This window comes from Rissa tridactyla, chromosome Z (assembly GCF_028500815.1).
Source record: "Rissa tridactyla isolate bRisTri1 chromosome Z, bRisTri1.patW.cur.20221130, whole genome shotgun sequence".
Lineage (NCBI taxonomy): Eukaryota > Metazoa > Chordata > Aves > Charadriiformes > Laridae > Rissa > Rissa tridactyla.
Genome location: NC_071497.1, coordinates 82,775,604 through 82,798,171, shown reverse-complemented (window position 1 = coordinate 82,798,171; position 22,568 = coordinate 82,775,604). Strand labels below are relative to the sequence as shown.

The 22,568-nt window shown below is 43.1% G+C and overlaps 1 protein-coding gene across 4 annotated transcripts in view; it reads right to left on the bottom strand.

Annotated features, from left to right (window-relative positions):
* LOC128902463 (urea transporter 2-like) overlaps nt 1-22,568 on the bottom strand; it is a 304,997-nt gene that overhangs the window by 125,540 nt on the left and 156,889 nt on the right. For all 4 annotated transcript variants that reach the window (XM_054185530.1, XM_054185534.1, XM_054185532.1 and 1 more), the window contains one exon: nt 2,437-2,542. The gene's annotated coding sequence lies outside the window, so the exon portion shown is untranslated. The remainder of the gene's footprint in view (nt 1-2,436; nt 2,543-22,568) is intronic.

The following is a 22,568-nucleotide window of genomic DNA, read 5'->3' as shown; positions in this document are numbered from 1 at the left end:
GGTCTCTACCGAGATAAGGAGCTGCCCCACCAGGCAACACACACAGGCAATGCTATGCAAGACTGTTCCCATCCCATGGAGGCTGCAGCAGCTCAACGGCCTGGGCTGACAGCCAGCGCTGCAATTAAGAATATGTAAAAACATATTAATAAATAGCTTTCTTTGGTAAACCAAAAAGTGGCTTATAAGGAAGGCAAACAACCCTGTTTTAGGAAACTGAGGCACACGGCAAGGTGTTTGTATTACTGAGGTCTCTTAGTATGCTAATGGCAGTCACAAGCAAATGGAGCAGAGTTCCTTGAGAAATAATGAATTCCTGCACGACGCCTAGAAGAAAAAGTCTCTTTTGTCTGAAAGTAGGGAAATCCCTCCTTGTCCGCAGCTGTTTGGGTGGACCACACACTCCTGCAATGTATGGTGAAATCACTAAACACAAGGTGCTCCACACTCACTCGTCCCTTCTCTTTAAAATATATCCAAAAGGCCTTTTTGATCCCAGATCTTGATCTGGAAGATAAATTTTGAGATGTGACCTACCAAAGTTGTCAGTAAACCGGAGTAACTACAGCAAGCCAGCCTTGTAGCTATATTTTTAGAGAAACATATCTTTCATTGGCTTGAATATTGATGAGTCTCCTTCTTTCTACTTCAGATTTCTGCACTGAATGCAATTTTATTGCTTATAGTTATTTCTCACCAGAAAAAATTTCCTACCTCCTTGACTAGGCAAGAGTTAATGTGTAAGTGAATGCTGGATGCACTGCACAAGTAAAGTCTTATCATCAGTGCTAAATTATCTTCCTCATATGGAACTTATCTGAACTTCATAACTATAAAGGGAGGAAAATGAAACAGAAGAGAAGATACCATGGAAATCCTAAAATCTAGTTTTTTTAATTCTTTGTTGTAAAGTACCAAAAGTATTCCTGAACTAGAGCAATTTTTAGTGAGCGAAAACATTATTGATATTTTTCTGAGAATAATCAACCTTTCTCGTTGCAAGATGAAGGTCAAACAATGTGCAGGGCAACACTTCCTTCTCCATCCGTCACCAGACATTGAGCTCCCAGGAACATCTCTGCTTCCAGAACCGGCTTCTCAGAGCTCAAATGTGGAGACCAAACCCTTCTACAGCTCCAACACTCCAGCTCTTCCTGGACACGGATACTCGTGTAACCCAAAACTTACATCCCTGCAGCACAATTTCCCTGTCAGCACTTTCTCACACGCTAAAAAAGCCTTGAATGACTAGCTATGACAGCACCACCTCCTAAAACATGTCATAGTATTGTCTTTCTTGACTCCACACGGCGTGTTCCCCACTCGTATAAGTGAGCGTTCGTACTGGTTTGCCAAAGCAGCGGCAGAAGCATCCAGTATCGTACTTCTGACATTGGCCAATGCTAGATATCCTCCAGATGGTAAAAAATAATCTTCACAGACCTTGGAGGCACTGATGTGGTACTGCACCAGCTGACACCAGCTGTTGATTACCTAAACCTTGTAATTTTTATTTTCGTTAATGTACACCAGCTGCGGCGCTTACTGTCACATGACATATACAATTGTCTAACCTCTGTATTTTTCTCCAAATCAGGAATTTTTCTTGATATGATCTATGATGCTACGAATTAATTATATCAGGCATTAGGATATTTGCTTTGTTCCTTTAAAATGCATGCACAGAAGCACTCGGAGGACTACATAAGGTGTAGACGAACAATTTAATTTAGAAGTATCATTCCAGTGTGTGTATTTGTGAGAGGTCTTTTGTTTATTCAGTTACATCAGGAAAAATAATCGTCTGTCTTCATTTTTATCTTTAGAAGCGGTATAATATATGCCAAATCAAACACGTAACTCATCCATCTTTAATAGCTTTCTTTGTGCCATATAACTGCACGGCAGCTGCTTTGTCAAATGACCAAGAAATTAGAGTTTGGCAAAACAGTGGTTTTCATCAGCATATGACCTTAAGATAACATTTACATTTCAGGAGATGCTGTTCCAGTCAGAACAGAACTGCGGGGCAAACTCACATCTCTGGATACTCATGGAGGCATCCGACAGAAAAGCTAATAAACGCACCAGATTAGTACAGTTTTATTTTCCATAAATCTGGGACATGTTCAGCAATGTCAAACTCGTTCCCGTGCCTTTAAATGAATAAATAAACCCAAGCTTGCTCGGAAGCTCAGAAGTGAGGTGGAATTCATTTAGCTCATTACCATTTAAATGATAGACGGACAGGGTAAACTCTTTTCTTTTGAGGCAGGGGACGGACAATGTGGAGACAAGAGCAGTGGTATTACATAGATGCGGGCTCCCAGGCTTAGATGATTGGATTCAGATGTTTCCAAGGAAATTATTTGGTCCAAAAGGGCTCTTTGGTTACTAACAGGTATAGCAATTATATTTAAAATGTTTTTTACTTACAGTCGGGCTCCTATAGCTTCAGTCACGTAGGATTTACTGGAGGGTTTATCCTTGGGCTGCTCTGTTGAGTGCAGAGAATTCAGGTGTGTGTTTTCAGAGGGTTAGGCTGCCAAGACATACAAAGCAAAAAACAACATGTTTCGATGAGAAATATTTCGCTTTTGCCATTTTAGCTATAATTTATTTCTCGCTTTTGCAGTAGCTCATTGTTTGCCTCTCCTAAATTCCGGGGAAATTCAAAGGGGACAGAGGTAGCAGGTAGGTTTCTTGTTTGTTCATTCATTGCATGAGGAGAGGAGGTACCTGCGTAGTTGAGAACAAGAAGGTAAGATCTTCACACTTAGCCCAGGATGAGTGAGAAAGAAACATCGCAATATTTTGTAAATTAATTCAGTTATCCCTCATCCAGATCCCTTGAGAAGAACGAATAAAATGATAATTTGTTTGTATTTGTCATATTCAAAAGAGAAAAAAAAGTGGAGAGAATAGGAGATTTCTGCAAAAGTCACAAATGACTTGCTTGATTTCTGGTTTCCTTGTAACCTTGAAGGTCAATGTAAACTCATCAAAAGTTTCCTGAGCACTCACAGATCTCTTCTAACTGATTTCCAGGGAACTGACTCGAGTCAGAGCTATGGATAACTTGTGTGTATACAGGGCTGTGAGAATAATTTCATCCCAGTGTCAGACACAAGTGGTGGCACGAGAAGCAGGATGGAGTTAGTTGTGGGAATAGGTCACACATTGTAATTCTTCATAATAATTTTTCTTTGTAACAAAAGGGCTCTTTAACAAATTGTCACACATGAGCGTTTTCTCAATCCAGCCAGTGTCAGTGGCCTCCTGAGTGGTGAAAAACTCTGCATCAGCCCTGCCAGACCCTAGCACAAGCCTTTTCCTGTTCTTCACATCTGAAGCCTGATGTTCTGCCTAGACCCGGCTATTTCTGCAGACCTCTTTCTTGCTGGGTCATTCATGTCTGCCCCTGCACTTCAGATCTCACAGAGGAACATGGTCCAAGCTCCTCAAGGAGGTTCACAGCCTCCCTTACCTCCCACATTTCTCTTTCTGCAGCATCTGGGAAAAATGCAAATAAGCAGTTGTTTTTTTTTTTTCTCTCTAGGAGCGTCTCTTGCATGACCATAACTTACAATAAGAAAATATACCAGATACAACCCATCATAGCTTCCTGTGCTCCTGGACATCCGTGCAGCTCTGCCTCAAAACATGCAGAGTCCAAACCCATAAGTGATGCTCTGCTCACACATACAGCTCAGCACCTACGTTGAGTTAAAAGTTGAAACAACCATTTGCACAAAGCGGGAGCCTGTGTACTGGAAAGGGAAGATGTGTGGGTATCGTTGCTACTGGTGGAGCTCTTGCAAAGTAACTGGTGATGTTGAGTGTCTCAGCTCTGGCACTATCAACATGCCAGGTCTGCAAGGCACTTGGTTTGCAGAATATAGGGTACTTGATCTTTTGAGCAGTTGGGCTTTCCAAAAGTGCTCCAGAAGAAGCACCTGAAAATCAGTGGAGCAGAAGTCAGTAGATTTCTTTTTCTGTGTTGGTTTTGGGAGCATCTTCCTTACTGTGTGTGAAATTACGCGATATGTTATGAAAAGAGAGAGAGGTGGAAGAGCGATGTAGGACAGTGAAAAAAACAGGATGATCCTTCATTTCCTTCCTTTGGTGAAAAAAATAATGACAGTGTGAGTAGTAAGGAGGAATTCAGATGGACAGGAGTGAGTGACTTGTCATCCTGGATATTGGTGGGTGTAATGTCAGCAGTTGATGGTACTGGTGGATCTGCAGAAGTGACTATGGAGAATTAGATGTAAGCAGGGTGCTAAAGCAGATTCACTGTGTGTGATTGAGTATCTCAGGTAGATTGGGTAAGTGGGCAGAAACCAGCTTGGGAGAACGTCATATTTGACACCTATCCCAAGAAGAGGACCAGAGCGGTAGGGGCTGCGGGGTTGGTTGGTGTTTCTTGTCTGGATGGTCTTTCAGGGAGGAACCTGACAAAGAATAGCAAGGAGAGGGGGGAACTTTTTCTCCTAAATATTTTAAAAAAGAAAATCATCCCGGATGACTTCTCCCTGTCTCAGGGGTGGGCCGTATGCCAGACTTCCCTGCAGCAGCAGAGTGTAACTCAAGTGTCTCTAGAATGAGTCACCCTCTCTTGACAATGAGGGAGGTCCAAGAGGGACACTTTCTCCAAAGAGCTGCAAGGGTTGTTGCTTTCCCCCCCACCTCTTTCTTGGCCTAGAACAACCTAAATTTGTTAACACAAGCAGAATGCAGTGCAAACTGCATTGCTTTTGGGAAGGACTTAAGTGGGTGAGCCTGGGATTTCCACTGAGCAAGGAAGTTTTCCGAGAGCAGTTTATTTATGAGCAAGTTTGTAAGCGTCTTGGCTATTTGTGGGCTGAAGTGTTGGCATTTCCTCTCTTTCTTCTCCCCCCACCCAGTTTAGGAGTCTGCAGCAGGCCTCCTTTAATACATGCAAATAAAACGAGATGAAAAAAAGTATTAAAAATGTAGCTGAAGATAGGAGGAGGCGGAAAGAGGAGGGAGGGGAGAGACTTTTGCTTCTACAACACCAAAGAATGAAAACATCTGTGTCCAGTTGACTCACACTCATAAAGATGCACTAGTCCTTAATCAAACCCATCCAGGGGACCTTGACCGAGCTGTGGGGTGTATATCAACATTATATTGCTGGCTCACAGGCAGCCGTTCACTGGCCAGGTAGCTAACAGAGCTGGGGGATTTGCTTGTGCGTGGCATTTTTTTATTTTATTTTAAGGAGCTAGGCTGCATTTGCAAACCACGAGCTAAATTTCTCCACTGTCGACAACTGCAGTCGTTCTCGTGGGTGCCTCGCTGCTCTGGGTTTGAACCTCAGCCACGGTGCTGTTGCCTCTGTGCCCACCTCTCAATTGCTGTCGATCCACCATCCAGCCCCCCGATTTCCTGGCAGAGCAGCCTGGAGTTAGGCAGGCGTGCTGCACCTCACCTGCTGCAAGCCGTTTTATTTTTGTTGGCTTGGGAAAAGCTGTTGGTCTCAGTTTCTTTTAAAATATTTTGTGCTAAAGAGAGGAAACGAAGCTGAGCTGCAGAGCCTGGGGGCTCCGTTCACTGCTAAGCTTAAGTTCTTCAGGTCAGCTGCCAACAGCTACCAACACTGCGTCTTCCAGCATCTGGTGTTGGAGATGATTTGGTAAAGCCCCCATCACGTGCCTCCCTGTAAGCCCATCAGTTGTCCTCCTGATTTCAGTAAGACGATTCAAATCATTTACATGCCTCAGCTGTAAATGGAGGTGGAAAACGGGAAGCAAATGAAATATAGAGGTGTTTTCCTTCACGTGTCACCCACAGAAGTGAATGACTTTGTTGATGCTGACAGTTCCTTCAGCCATGATATATAGTTTCTTAATGCATATTTATTAAAAAAAAAAAAAAAAAGTCTAATTTCCAAGGAATAATGAAATGGGTTTCCAGATATCTTAAATTTCAAGTTTGTTCCCTCATATTTATCAAGGACCACACTCAGACTAGGATTACTCTAAAGCAGCACGTGGAAAGCGTAATTGAATAACATTTTATAAGCTGAGGTCTGGCAATGCTTTTCACGTTAACTTGAGCAGAGCACACCAGTTTTTGTGGCCAGCAGACCAGCATCTCATCACCTTTTCTTGCCCCAGAACATACCCACGGGTGGATCAAATGGAGGCTACCTCCAGAATAAATTCAAAATTGCATTCTGGGTACAAAATAAAAGGCCTAAACTTCTTTCCTGCCTTGTTTAGGGTGCTCTCTGTGTACTCCCATACTTAACCTCTGAACATGGTGTTGGGTCTTAACAGTTGGAAAGACCTTCATACAGAAGTGCAGTTTTCAATCAATTCCTAAACATTGCAGATGGTGAGCTGGTGGTTGGACATCATTTGAACAGCCCTAAATTACCCGCTGGCTCCTAGAAACAACCCTTTTGCCTGGAATGGCAAACTGCTTTGACAGTTTAGGGGGCTTATGAGTAAAAATGTGGCAGGACAAGGGCAAACAGACAAGTGAACCCATGGTAATCCCGTTGTCCTCCAGAAAGCACCATACACAAGCTCTTGCTCGTACCAGTCCAGCAACAGGTTCTCCCACATTTTCCTTAGGATTAGCTGTATACATAGGCAGAGCTACCACAGAGTGGGTGACGTGCCAAAAATGCACACTGTTGCTTAGTTCATGGCCATGTGTTCTTCTGCCTTTGTCCACAGTTACTTTGGGGCTACGGCAAACAGAAGCTACCGCAATGCTAACCTTACAGGGAGTTTGCCTTCTTGTATGTTTAAGAAATGCCCTGGAATGTATGGCTCTGGAAACATGCACATATTCTTTCATATGAATGATACGGATTTTGTAACCCAGACTGCATGGCTTTTCTGATGGTGATCCAGGGGAGCTTGGCTTTCTCATTCTGGTAAGTCTGTGAGCGGTGGAGGAAGGGGAGAAAGGTCTTGTGAAAGAGTCAAATGTGATCTGGAAATGACTGAGACCTGTTAAGCACAGAGCCTTGCAAAGCCATTTTTAGTCCTCTGCTTTTTAAATACAGCTCTCGCCACCAGCACCTGCTCTACCAATAAAGTGTCATCTGCGAGACGTCGCTCACTGACACTGAGTGTCACACACAGAAGCAGGCCAAGCATTTGCCGAGCTGTGTGTGTTCTCTAGAGGGAGGAATATAGCTGCGGATTATATGACCTGGATAACATTTGACAGGATTATGCCTCCATACATGTTTGCTCAGCACCTTATGCATTGAAGCTCCCCCAGTCTGGAGCCACAGGACATTACTGTAACCCAAGTATTATTTATGTTGGCAACTGAGACATAGATCATGGGTGAGGAAAGAGAAAAAGAAGCATTGCTAGTGAACCAATTTGAGTGTTATATCCTTTATAACATCAAACATCTTAATAGTAATAGAAAGTGCGTTGACCTAAACACACAGCAGAGAGATTCTGGCCCAGGACCTTTATTTTCCTGGTCTTGAGGTCTTGATTTGCAGAGCTTACACATATTTTGTATATTTTGTGGCTCAAACTGGCTCTTTTCTACGAGACAGCTGCACTTCAGTGAGCGATGGAAGGATTTTCTTCCAGGAGAGGAGAAAGGATGGAGAATCACAGTGCCCCTGCCTAGCAGGGCACACAATTGCAGCGAGGGGACAACTGCTTAGCTCTTTAACCCACTCGCCTCTTTCCATTCCTTACTGGAATTGGACCTCATGGTTTGGGATTGCCTAGGGCAGGCTTGATGTTTCAGCCGGGCTTGGACCATTGCCTGCCCCAGCTCTACTGAGATACGCCAGGGCGTGGGGCTTGGGATGGGGATCCCAACACTCGTCTGGAAACTCCCAAGCTGAGCTTGTGGGCTCCTGTACGGCGGTTGCTGCTGGTATTCGTTAGCGGCATCGACACGGAGCCCTGCATGTAGCACTGAGGTGGAAGAGCCTGCCGAGGAGGCCATGCATCTGAAGTCCTGGTTGCTGAAATTGCCGCCTGGCCACCTCACCACCACTTACCCCAGTCAACCACCTGCTGGACACAGGGATATTAAGGGCGCTGCTTTCCACTCCCAGCTTTCCTAAGGTGCGATTGTGGCTCTCACTGTTTTTCAAAACATCTCAGCTTAGCTACTGAAATGTGGCCATGCAGTCTCCTTCCTTTTGCTGTCCCCCATCTCCTTTCCAAGCACCTGCAGTGGCTTTCAGCATGCATTCATTCTCTCCCTTTTGCTTGCTGCCTGTACGTTCAAGTTGTTATTTCCCAGCAGATGTATCGCGTGGAGGTATTGAATTCCTGCCCTTCCCACCCCTGTCTCAGAGCGCTGACTCTGCTCTCACAGAGAAGCACCAGTTTTATTATAACAGAGCTCAGCATTCAAGCTTCGTTCTCAGCTTTTTCTGTCTTAAAACAGAAGATGCTAAAAATATTGGCAATGGCGAAGCAGCGAGCGTAACCTCCAAATCTCCCCTGTTCGGATCAGATGTAGCCTTCCTGCTGTAATCATTCGTCTCTTCCCCTCCTCCCCTCCCTTCTCTCTCTCTTTTTGGATATGTGTTTCTCTCTGACTGTGATTCTGCAGTGGCAGAAAGGGGTCAATCTATCTGTAAAAGATGGACTCAGCCAAGCTTTTCTAGCTCTTTCCTGCTGATGGCAATTATCCGGAGGTTGGCAGCGGTCCCAGAAACCTGCAGTTCCTGCAGTCCTGCTGCTGTGGGCCTGCTCCACAAAGCCAGCATCCTAAGAGGATCACTTGGTGTGATGCCCAGGAAATGACAAACAGAAAAGGTCACACGTACTCCAAAAAGATATACTGCTCGGCAAATTTAATTGACATTGTGCAGCTTTTCAAAACGTCCCTGCAGACATTCCAGCATTTAACAGATGCAAGCAAAGAACAGCAAAATAACAGGGCTTTAGCGAAAGGGCAGAAAAAATACATTCTGTCCCCCTAAAAGAATTTTTCATACCCTGGTAATATCCTTTCACATGGTCTATTGGATCGGGATAATTTTTTGTCACCCCCTGGTCTGGCAAGTGAAATCTGCCATCCCATCCCCCAGCCTCCCTGCCTTCCCTCACGCACACACTGCTGCTTTTTAAATCACTGAGCTTTCATTATACTGGGTAACCGTCCTTGTTGTTTTCCTTGCATGTTTGTCTCAAAAAAATTGTACGAGGAACCAGCTCCCTCTCAAACCCAGTGCTCTCTGGAGGTTCACCCTTGTGTCCTGTGTTATCTAGCCAGAGGGAAAAATGTTGTCTGCATCAATGGGTGCTTTCTTTAAAGAAGAGAAATTGGAGGTCTTTGGAAATTTAGGAAGGTGTCTGATTTCTAACATTATTAGCAAGAGGCAGTAGGAAAGCTGGAGTGGCCAGAGTGAATCTAGGATGAAGGCAGGTGGTCCTGGTTCAGCAGGGAGGGGACTCAGCTATTCAGTTTTTTTTTTTGTTGTTTTTTTTTTTTATTTCAGCCTCCTTTTGCTAAGAAGAAATGTAAAATCAATTTCGTTTTGTGGCTTTGTTTTTAATATTCCCCTATTAAATGGAAAATATTGGCAAAACTGAGTACAGCGTGAGTACTGAAGGTGAAGCAGACATGTGACACAATAGATCTGAATACACGGCTCATTCACACCCATGCAATTTAGGATGAAAGGCACCATCTTCGCTGTCCAGCTGGGACCAGGCAATCAGTATGATTTAGATGGCTGGGATAGTAAAAAAGCAAGATTTGAACCCATTGGGAGCCTTGAATCTTCACGTCATGAGCCCTAGCAAGTGTGTCAGCTGGGTTGCTGGAGAGAGAAGTGATTAATATTTCCAAAGCTTTCACAAGCTACTATCTATATAGAGGGCCAAAAGCGTGAACTTGCATAGATGGTGTAAAGTACTTAGTGCATTAGACTAAACACACAGATCCATGTTGGGTGTTTCTTTAGTCACTATTTTTAAAAAAGAATTAACTACCGTATCTAGACCGTGAGTGTATACATGGGTAGCATACGTGAAACCCAGTCACTTATTTCCCTGAATATGGCTAGACTTTGGTCAACCAATCCTACAAATGTAGCTTCAACATCCAGTCAGTGGGAGGAATCTTTTTCATTTAGTTGGAGAGCAGTATGACCAGAGATTTTACAGGGCATTGCAGCAGAACAGCAGCAGCCTGTAGAAAACAGGGAAGACGGACAACTGAAAGTAATTTTGCTTTGAAATGCTGCTTTTGAATAACAAAACGTACAACTGGAAGTGTCAAAGTACACTCTGAACAACACTTAGCTCTACTGGCCATAAGAAGTGGGGAATTGTGGTGTCACTTTTTTTTGTAGCAGGCCAAACATCATTGCGATAACTGCTGGAACCAGAATCCGAGACGTCCAGCCCACCTCTGTACTTAACGAGCAGGTCATACTCAAGTAGCGGCACATTCATTTCAAGGCAACTTCTCAATTTCGGTATTTGTCTGCTTCAGATGAAGATATTGTTGGGAAGACAACGTGACGTTTGACTTCTTCAGGGTGGAGGTGGCAACATGCCCTTTCCAAATGCAAGCCGAACCTTACAGTTTAAGGGGAGGTTGTACCCTGTAGCTAAAACACAGGGACTGAGTAAATTTTCACGACTTTGTTCTGCCTGATTCCGAACAGGATTTGTCCATTCTTCATCCACCTCTGTGCCAGGGCAAAAGCTCAAAGCCCACAGTTGCAAACCCCACGTCAGTGCCTACACCACCAAGCCACGCAGAGAGGGTGAGGCATTGGCCCTTCCTTTGAAACCTCCTTTGAAATTCTTGCAGCCCCATAACAGTTTTCAGCTGTGCTAAAGTTTCTTCTGGTTCAAAAATGTTCTGACTGTCAAGAAATGTGTGAACAAACAGGCCTCAATTTACATGGTGTCATAAAAGGATGCTGACTTTCTCATGGACAAGACAAGTCTAGTTTAAAAATATGTTATCAGAAATAGTTAGCTTTCCAACAGAAGGTGTTTCCAAGAAAGGGTTTTTGCTCTTGATAAAATCACTGTACAGTAAGTGACTCATAACTGTGTAATATTAATGGCTGGTGTCGTAACACACTCTTCTGTTACACTGGACTTCACAGAAGCAACACAATAAAATTCAGAAGCTGATCTCCTCTGTACTGCAGACTTCTGTCGACACAATTATACGGGTCAGGAGAGGCAAGAGGTGAGATCTCTGGCCAAAGAGCAGCATCCAGAAAAGTCTGACTGTAAAAAAAAAGGCACAGAAGCCAGAACTGAGTTTTTACCATATCACTGCTTTCACTTCAGGATGGATGGGGCAGAGGAGGAAATTTACAGTTTTCCCCCCAAATAGCCTAACCTTTTGGTTTTGTCTTCTGTGTCTGTGGGGAGTCTACTAAAGTATCTTGAGATTTTAAACACAAAATGTTTTCTGAATCAAAGCTTGATTTAGTTCTTCTGCCTTAAAAAGAAAATGCTCCGGTCCTTTAGACCACAGGAAACCTGCCAGCTGTGGAAATATTAAGGTTTTTACTGTATGCAAGTGAGCTGTTCTGACTCCATCTGCTAAAATGGTAAATTTTCACATATGCTTGTTTTGACTGATACCCAATCCTGAGTACTTTGTAAGGCAGTTACACAGGCAGGCCTGGTAAAAAATACCCAGCTCCTGCCAACTCAGGAAGATGATCAGTTTGTTAGAGGAAAGTGACAGGATGGGTCTTCATGGCTTCAATGGAAAGAGACAAAGTTTGTAAACCACTGCCTTGCTTAGTTAAAAGAAGCGTTATAAAAGACAAGAAGATATTGTAGCTTTTCTGGTCATCATGGGAAAATGGGTGAAGTGACTAAAGGAAGGCATATACATCCTGAGGAAACACTTTTGATTGATGGACTACTAATATTCTGCAAGTCAACGTTCAGTGGATTTTATAAATCTTGCCATTCCTGTTTTCACCTCTTGTAGCTAATAAGTGCTTGGAGATCTTAGTACATGAAAACTTTAGGAAACATAGAAATCTCACTTTGAAGCCACTCCTTTCTTATGGAACATTTAGAACTAGAATCACAAAAAATTCTAAGAATAAAATCCCTGTGGTGTGTGAACATGAAATATTGGCACTGGTAACTCAAAGATTGTGTAGTCTCAGGAGAGAACACAATTTAATTAAATCTTCTTATTTTAAATGCAAAATTGTATCATTCTTTAGTTCAAACTTTGCTAGGAAAAAATAAAAAAAAAAGCACAAACTGAATTATGGCCAAGTATGATGGATGCTTCTTGCTATTACACAACTGTTTAGGAGGGAATCGTGGAATCTTGCCGTAATTTTGTGGAAGGGACCTCTGGAGGTCACCAAATCCAACCCTCCCGTCAGAGCAGGAAGCACGGTATAATCTTATTTCCAATCAAAACTGTGGGGAAATCAGGGCAGAAAGGAGGTCATGTTTCAACTTCCAGACAGCCTGCCTGCCTATGAATTTTATTCTCACAGTTTTCAGCACAGAATCTGAACAGCTTTAATGGACAACCAGCAACAACAACAAAGTCCCTACCAGATTTCACAGGGTCTCCAGGTTTTCCAACTGTCTGAGATAAAAGTCCTAGAAGGGGCTAGAATATTTTTCCCTTTTTTTTTTTTGGAAGGGGGGATATTTTTGAAAGATCTGATCAGCATCCTCTTATGTTGTTTCTGGGATCACAGAAGTAAGTCCAGGTGCCAGCATTACACACTTAATGCTGAGAGTCGCTTTTTAGATGAAAGCTTTATATTATCATCCTTAGGAGAGGGAAAGCCTTGTTCTACCCATTATTTTTAATGTGTATCTTCCTGCCCTTGATCAAGAAATGCTTTGCCCTCAGTCCTCACATGCTCAGCTCAGTTATTTAAAATATGGTTGTACGCTTATTAAAGACCAGAAGGGTCAGGATTTGGGTTCTATGTTTTGCTTGAAAGTCTGCACAGAGCTTTCCAAAATAATTCTGGGACTTCTGTCAGTTTTGATTTATAACAACATGTGTCAGATTTAATTACACCGTCACTCTATCCATTCATCGTCAGTGTTGCTCTCTGCAATGCTCTTCACCGAGTCTCCAAGGGATGTAGTGACCTGAACTTGTTTCACCAGGGAACAACAGCATTAGATGTCCCCATGCCATCATGTTTTGCAGATTAGTGACAACACTAAGACTGAGGGGTATGATCAGAGAGTCAAAGGAGCATAAAGCAGAGGTGTTGAGGATGCCCTTGCCCAGGTCTACTCCATAACGAACCTCACTGTTAACAATCCCCGCTGGGAGGATGTGAAGCAGATCTGCACTGTGGATGCATTCCCTGTGTGTACACCTAACACACCCTTATCACCTCGGAGCTATGTTGTGTGGGTGCACACACTGCATGAGAGTGCTGGCTCTGCGATCTTTGAACCATGCTGCATTAACTGGTGTAGACAATTTCTGAGTTTCTCAACTGGATTTTGTGCAAAAAAATATCTCAAACCTTTTTTTTTCTCTGTTAGTTATCAGGGAGGAGGTTTTAATCAGTGCCAAAGCACTGTTTTCTGATCAAAAGTAGAGGAGATATAGGTATAATTATCACAGAATCACAGGATGATTTGGGTTGGAAGGGACCTTCAAGATCACCTAGTTCCAACCCTTGCCCTGGGCAGGGACACCTCCCACCAGACCAGGCTGCTCAAAGCCTCATCCAGCCTGGCCTTGAACACCTCCAGGGATGGGCCGTTGACAACTTCCCTGGGCAACCTGTTCCAGTGCCTCACCACCCTCACAGCAAAGAATTTCTTCCTGATATCCAATCTAAACCTACCCTCTCTCAACTTGAGGCCGTTACCCTGTGTCCTATCATTACATTCCCTGATAAAGAGTCCCTCCCCATACTTCCTGTAGGCCCCCTTTAGGGACAGGAAGGCTGCTATAAGGTCTCCTCGGAGCCTTCTCTTCTCCAGGCTGAACAACCCCAACTCTCTCAGCCTGTCCTCATAGCAGAGGGGCTCCAGCGCTCTGATCATCTTCATGGCCCTCTGCTGGACCTGCTCCACAGGTCCATGTCCTTCTTGTGGTGAGGACTCCAGAGCTGGATGCAGTACTTGAGGTGGGGTCTCACCAGAGCAGAGTAGAGGGGTAGAATCACCTCCCTCGACCTGCTGGCCATGCTTCTTTTAATGCAGCCCAGGATGCAGTTGGCTCTCTGGGCTGCAAGTGTGCATTGCTGGCTCATGTCTCCGCCCAACCTGTATTTGTGCCTGGGATTGCCATGACCCAGGTGCAGGACCTTTCCCTTGGCCTGGTTGAACTTCATGAGGTTCGTACAGGCCCACCTCTGCAGCCTGTCAAGGTTCCTCTGGATGATATCCCTTCCCTCCAGCATGTCGACCGCGCCACACAGCTTGGTGTCATTGGCAAACTTGCTGAGGGTGCACTCGATCTCACTGTCCATGTCACCGACAAAGATGTTAAACAGCGCTGGTCCCAGTATTGACCCCTGAGGAATGCCACTCGTCACCGGTTTCCATGTGGACATTGAGCCATTGACTGCAACCCTTTGAGTGCAGCCATCTAGCCAGTTTCTTATCCACCGAGTGATCCATCTATCAAATCCATGCTTTTCCAATTTAGAGACCACGATGTCGTGTGGGACAGACATAATTATAGAATTACTCTATTGCTTCAGATCAGCTGGTGTAACCAAACTCATCAAATCTGAGTTCTTTCTTCTGATCCTTGAAATTTATAGTCAAAGTACAGTGTTGGTGTTTATTTTTACTTTACTTAGTTTGGTTTGATCTCTCCGCAGCTTTAAATTTCCTCATAGTCATAAATCCAAATAACTGTCAGGCTATCATGGCAGCAGGTTCATCACTGAGCAGAGACTGAAGATCAAAGACAGAATTTAATTAGTATTGGACAATGTTTGCGGGAGGGCAAAATCTTCCTAAAATCAATTTATTTTTTCTTTCCTCTGAAACATTTAATTCTCTTGAGAGAAAGTTTGATTTTGAAGCTAAAGGCCTGAATTGGGTCTTTAAAAAGCGTAATCCTAAATTTTGCACCCTGTATGAATTTCAGGTACCTTAATCGCAGGTAGGAATCATACAGTATCACAAATATATACAATAGCTCAGGCTGGAAGGAGACCTCTGAAGACAATCTGGTACAACCTCCCACTCAGAGCACGTCTGGCTTCAAAATTAGACCTAGTTGCTCAGGGAATTTTTCAGTGGAGTCCTGAAAATCCCTGAGGAAGGAGATCTGAACAACCTGCTGCCACATATAACCACTCTCCAAGTGAAAGAAATGTACTTATATCCAGTGGGTATTTCTTTTGCTGCATCTGGTGATCATCTCTGAGCAGAGCCTGGGTCTGTCACCCCTGCAAATCCTCTTTGGTAGTCCAAAGCTGCCACCTTAGTCTTTCCCTGGATGAGCAATTCTGTTTCCACCTTTGCAACTACAAGTTCTGCAGAAATAGGAGGAGAAAGTTGGGCTCCTGTGCTATGCCTTTTAGTTTTGTTTTTGGTTTTTGTTTGGTTTTCTTCTGGTATTAAAATGTCTTTTAGCAATACATTGAAATAACCAACCTAAATTTCTTCTTCTGAACGATCTGAATTCTTCATTCTTTCATGCAAAGCAAAACCGGAAGGTCTGGGATCACTGTACATGGGAACTGTGTCCACCCTTAGAGATATGACAGAATCCAGATAAGTGACGCAGGAAAGAGTAAAACTCCTAGTTGCCAGAAATAGATGAAATGAAGTTTGCTATGACAATCACCAACTGCACAGGCAGACATGTGTCTGTGTGACCTTATGACTTTGTGGATGGGTAGAGACGTTTAGTCCACCCCATGACACCTGTCTAGTTCTGGGCCATATACCAAGATGAAAACCAAGAACAAAATGTGAACTATGTACATTTATGCAAAACAACTAGAAGTAGAAAAACTTGGATAAATGGAAAGGCAAGAAATTCAAAACCAGTAAAAGGCTGAAATCCTGGCACTAGGCGGTGGAACTCCTCACCACAAGATGCCATTGGACTAAAAAATTAGTAAGATTTGCATACATAACAGGAATATCCAGAATGATCATAGATAATGCTAACAAAATCTTTGTGAAAGGGATATAAGACTTCATGTTTCAGGATTTAGACCAATCTGTAGCTGTTATGATTTAGGATGAAACATTTGCTGAGAACAGATTACCCAACATCTGCCTTCTGCAGGCTTAGTACACATTCCTCGGAGGCATCTGGCCCAGGCGGCTGCTGGAGACTGGACATGTACTAGCTAGTCCATGTGCCTGATTCAGTCTGGCACTTCCTACTTCATTCTGGCCCTCCCCCTCGTTTTTTTTCCCCCCACCCCCCCACCCCTTTTACCAGAAGTCCAACATTACAGGAGAAAAGAAAGTTGCTTTTCCTGCTGTGTTCTCCTTGTCCCTGAACACCTAATTTTATGTACAGAATGGTGGAGATGAACAGAAAATAACACTACCCCGCACCATGATGCCTCTGGAGCTAGAATCCTCCAGGACAAATGACCGTTGCCGTTTTCCTCCTCTGTATCATCCGTTCTATAGCCACGTGTTCCAAAATTCTGCATTTACCACAATTCTCTCTGCATCCCCATGCTGTCCAGTCCCCTTCGCTTGCCTAACTGCCTTGATTTCCCTAACTGCAATGAAAAGTTCAGCTCTTGGGTTTCAAACCTCCAGTTGTGGATACCCATTTGGAGAGAAAGACATGGGCACCCATAACATCACCCCTTTTCATACTGCATGACCCAGCACCCCCTTACTTCGTCTTTGTTTCTGGTAGGCTGCACAAAGCTCTGGGACAGATCACAGCTCCATCATGCGTGCACGTTATTCTCACCCAACCCTCAGTACAACGTTAATTTTAGTACTCCCTGCTGTGGCTTTAAATCACTGGGACAATTTCACTTGCTATGTAACTCGAGCTAAGTCTGTTAGAGAGCAGAATAGATTAATTGAGTATACTATTTTTATACCTTAAAGATCATTGTTCTTTTAAATATCACATGAGTTCTAAATATGTAACCGAAGATGATTGATATGTCTATTTTCCATACAGTATAACACAACTTAATGGAGTCATAAGATTTTTGCCAACACATTATAGGATTTGGAATCTAAGTAACTCTTAGATTACTGGCATCCATATCTCCCACCACAAGTGATCACACACCGTGGTGGCAGCTGTGATATAAATCACAAGAGTATCTATCTCTCATTGCTGTAACTAGGTTCCAGGAAAAAGGTATCTGTCTACAAGCAGGTGAAATCCACAGCGCATATGCCCAGAGATTTCAGGCCCAACAGTTTAATTGCAATGCAATGGCAATATTATACCACACAATAATTTGTTTAGAACTGAAATAATATTTATTTTTTGCTATTGAAGACAACCTGCAATACTAGTTCTGTCCACATCCCTGGCTGGCTGGTAGAGGTTAACTCGACACCAGAACTAAACAACGCCGTGGGCTCTCCACCATTGGTGGAGACAATGCTAGACAGTGATTACATTCAGGAGGAGGCTGCATCTAAAGTTTGAGACTTTGAGGTAACCTGAGGTTTTAGACAGCCTTATTACTTCAGATACTTTCAGCGCTACAGTAGGATGGTACCTCCACAAGTAGGTGGGTGTAGCTCAAGTCAAAGGATTTCTTGAAAGAGAGGTGAGTAACCTCTACTGATTCAGACTGGGTTTGTTTAGTTTTCGTCGACAACTTTGCAGGTGGCTCTTGCTCATGGTTATTGCTAAAAAAGTTTTTACTGGACTGATCACTAATCACCTTAAATGAGAGAACAGGTCTTCTGTGGAAAAAAATACATGTCAAAAAAAGTACAGGAAATTCCCGTAAAGAGCAAAGGCAAGACCTCTTGGTTCTACGACCCTACAAATGTTGATATTGCTCAACATTTAGAAATTTTAATTCAAGTTAAAGGCTCAAATCTAGCAGCCCTGGTGAAATAGCTCCAGTTTTCACCCCCTTCAAGGTCGACAGGGTGAGACTCTGGTGCGTGGAGAAATAAAGATCAAATCTCCAAAGAAGAGCTATCGGGATTGCTTTCTTTTACTCCCACCACATGACATGTCTTCTGCTCATCTCTCTGTTCTGTGAAGAGTGTTTCTGAGGACAGACCACATCCCTGTGAGTAAGAACACTACAGGGGGACCTTACCCAAAGCGCTTTAAACTCGCTGAATTGCCAACAAACCCTGTGGGAGGAGAGGACTCAGTCCAAAGAACACGAAGGCTATTTGAAAAGGATTCGGATGTTGATTTTGACAGAAGGAGAAGAGCTTGTCTCTGACTCATCTTAAATTGCAGACAGTAATTTTAAGAATGGTTTAGCTACACTGTACGCTATATTCTGCTGGGAATGAAGCACTCTGCTCATTGTGATCTTGATACCATCTGAGTCATTAGAAATGGTTGCCATGGATGAACCCATTTCAGGCCTCAAAACACAAATTTGTCTGGATGAAGTGGCTGTGAGTGTTTCTCCAGTAATTTCATATTTGGATTCAACAGCCGAAATGAACTATGAAGCTCTCTACACTGTCACACATTAAGAAGGAACTGTAAAATGCTGATAAGATGCCAAAATGAAGGCAAGGGGATTTAAAGGTCATTCTGTCGGTCTTTTTTATTTGGTGAGGATTTTAGAGTGAGCTAATTACCATAGTACGTGAACACCTAACAGGCTGTGAAGAATTTGGTAGCGATCTCAGTGATAAGCTGAGTACGCAACCATATCTATAAGGTCTCCAAGTATCTTCGCCACACAGCTGAAAGCAGGGCTGATGGATCCAGTCCACATTGGACTGGGAGATCCATATTTAATTTCTAAAACAAAGGACCTGCTGGGAATTTTCTCCCCTTATTCATTATCTTCTTCATTTAGACCATGAGCTCATAAGAGAAAGAGCAAATCTAAGTGTATATTGAGTACAGCCAACACATTTGCGACTGGGAAGTACTGTAATACAAGGAACCATTCATACTATGCTTCCTAGTCTAGAGAAGCTTAGGATCACTGATGTAAACGCATCATCAGGAGTTTCGGAGGGCTAAATTCTCCTGCCCTTTTTATGTGTCTATTTTTTCACCTTCTTTCATTCTATAAAGATGAGATGAATCCTTAGAATGTAAGTTATCTTTGGTATAAAAAGAAATAAAAAAAAAATTGAAAGAAACAACTGAAAGGTAAAATCATCTAATCAGTTCATTTTTTCCATATTGAGTTGTAACTACAAGTGCGGTAACAGCAGCGTGATTTTCAGCAGCAGACAATCTCATTTATAGAAATAGGTGCTCAGATGTTGTGAAATGTAATGTTTTGATCCTTTTCTTCATCAAACAGGATTATGAATTCGGCAGTTGGCCACAAACCTATGACGCTTACTTTATTCTAAACTATGGGATCAGCCATTCGTGGAAGAAGGAACCAATATTTTGGTACTTAACAGTAGGCCCTGTACAGATATCTGTGTTTCAGTTACTCGCGTCCTCGTTAAGGTGCCCTAGGTATTCAGTGTGGTCAGATTAGGAAACTTTTATCTTTGTTCCTCTTTCTCTTGTTTTGACATGGGATGCCGTCCTCATTTGACACCAGTATACGAGTTTATGGGATACTTTGGAGGAGTTTCTAAAAAAAAAATTATTGAGGGGTTGTCTACAGAACCTCTTTTCCAAAAGTCAGTTCTGTTGGCAGCCATTTATTTATTCATATCACTGGGTGTGCAATTATAAGGCTGTATGAATTACACAGTAGGGGGCAAGGAGATGTCATTTAAAAACAACAAATGCTTCCTTCAATGTGTGCCATGACACACACTTTTTTTTTTTGGCTACACTCGTCCCTCTATTACTCTTCATTACACTTCGTATGGTAGCACTTCTGATATTCTCTGGGCTGCTCCGCACTGATTTATATGTACCTCAGAATTTGATCCAAGTAGTAGGTTATTCTTAAATTTTGAGAGACATCTAATGACACAGATGCGAAATCGATATTAAACTAAGCCTCTTCGTTGCAATTACAAATCTCATAGCATGGAGCTTTGGACAAGAATATTAGAAAGTAAAAGGAAATATATAAAACCCAGCCAAGAACCTATTCCACACAAGTGGCTTAGATATATTCTTATTGACTTCAGTGGCATAAGATCAGGGCCAAAGTGTATCTAACACATACAGACAGGGCTCATGGTTTTAGTCCTATTCCCATGTTTTTGTAAGAGATCCTGTTCAAACATTTCTTTATGAAACAGAAGACTCATGGTTTTAACAGTTTGCTCTTCTGTGAGCACATGACCTATAACCCTGGCAGTTGGGTGGATTATTTAAAATGAAATAGGGGAGCCATCATAATTAATCATTTGCAGTAACTAAACCCAGCGACTGGCTGACGATCTTGGTTATTTCTACAGTGACTCTACTTATCTGTGAACTGAACTTTGCAATAATTACTATTATCTGTTGACAAGCGTTATCCTTCCTGTGTTGTTCACAGTTTTATTCGCTACTAATTTTTACTACTTTTATAATCAGCACCTGCTGCCTCCAAGAGGAATATTTTCACAGGGAAGAGAAAACCTAACACAATATTTCTCTCTCTCTTTTTTTTTCCTTTTCTTTTCTTTGGCTTTTTTTTTTTTTTTTTTTTGATTGGGACAAAAAAATCCCCAGCATATTTCTTTAGAAGGAAACCTTAGACTTTATGTATTCAACACATTGTGAGGAACTATTTCAGAGCTTTGGGTCATGAATGGCTTATTTCCATTAAAAGTAATGGTGTTATTCCTGGCGACGTGAGCTTGCGTGATTTTGCTCCTGAGTAGAGATCTGCCCATACATATAAATCAGCCCCCGCAGTTTCAGGAGAACAGAGGAAGAGGAGGCACAGCTCATCTCTAACTTCTAAGCTATACCGGCAATTTACTTTTGCACTTTCCACCGCTGAGATTTCCATTGTTGTTTTAGTTCTATTGAACTCAGGATTAAATTGAAGGAAGCAATTTTGAAACCTGGCCTTGGGGGCCTCAAAGGCAAGGTTGTGGGGAGAGCAGCTCATGAATAGACGGCAGGCTGGGGTCTGCCGGGAAATGCGCACCTGCCACAGAAAAGCACGATTAGCGCCGGCTCAACAAGCCTCATTTGCAACATGTCTGGGAACCCTTCCTCGCCCGCTACTAATCAGGGCTTAACCCGTGAAGAGGTGAAGGCAGCCTCCATTCACTGCATTCCTCCTTGTTTTTATTTTTAATTTTAAGAAACTCCAAACGCAAAGTCTCCCCCGTGCCAAGAATGACAGAGCCCGTCCTGACACAAAGAATTGATCTAACCTGCTTGTCTTCACCAAGGCCTGAAACAGCCTAGGGCTGGGAAGAAAGCGTAGCATTTGGCTTCTTGCCCAGAAAGTAAGACCCTCCAAAAGGTCACACACGCACACACACACTTGCAGAGATGTCTCATGGGAAAAGGAGGTGGAGGGAAAAAATATTCTTTTCTGCAAGGTTAATTGACTATAAGGTGAACTTCCTCTGAGGACAGCCCCTTGTGCTGAATGCCTCCGTTCATGATTTGTTTGGAGGGGAAAAGACGATGTGCTCAAAATAACCATGCAGCAGGAAGGAGTGCAACACATGGGAGAGCTGATTTTTGTAATCGTCAGGCAGGGCTCAGTACCCACTGCAACTTTCCGTTTCAGGAGCACTGGGAGCATCACTCCCTCTGCTGACATCACCAAGGACTACTAAGTGCTGGGCACCTTTGAAAATGAGAATCCATGTGTAGGTGGCGAAATATGGACCTGTGGGGGTCTAATTCAAGACTCTCAGTCAAGATTGTCCAAGGTATTTAGAAACCCAACTGCCATTGATTTTCAATGAAAACCTTGGTACCCTTGAAGGTCCCAGCCCTCAACTTTACTGGTGGGAAAATTACGGCGGTGTGATTACATCACCGTATTAAATCAGCCGTGGGCCCTGGGTAGATTTTAGGAGAGGTTGTTCACATGTACATGTTATTTTACAGTTTAAAGACACTAAGAGGAACTCTGTAAGCTCATTTTTCCATAATGCCTTTTTGATGGAGCTTAGTATCCTTTTTTGCATGAAGTGTGACGCATCAGTGCACTGGTTTCATTTAAACAGGCATTTGCTTCCCCTGTGTTATTTCCTTTTCCTGACAGAGCAATGGAGAACGGTGGGAAGAGGGATGGATTGTTGTGTGCGGGAGGAGCACCTCGTCAGTAGACAAAATGTGTGCTGTACACCCTCAGGAGGCTTACACAGATCCCGACACTTCAGCCTTTCAGCTCTGCTCTCAGTATTTTCCTAAGTCACTTGCTGCTGGCTGCTTTTATACCATGAGCAAAAGGAAGAATTACAGGGAAGGGTTCAGCGTGCCAAGCGACCTCACAGAGTGTGAGCCAGGTTTGGGTCCAAAACCTCATGGCATTGTGAATGACAAGCTGTTCCCAGCTCCTAACACCTCCTAACACAGGATCCTGGCCCAACGCTACGCTAACCCAA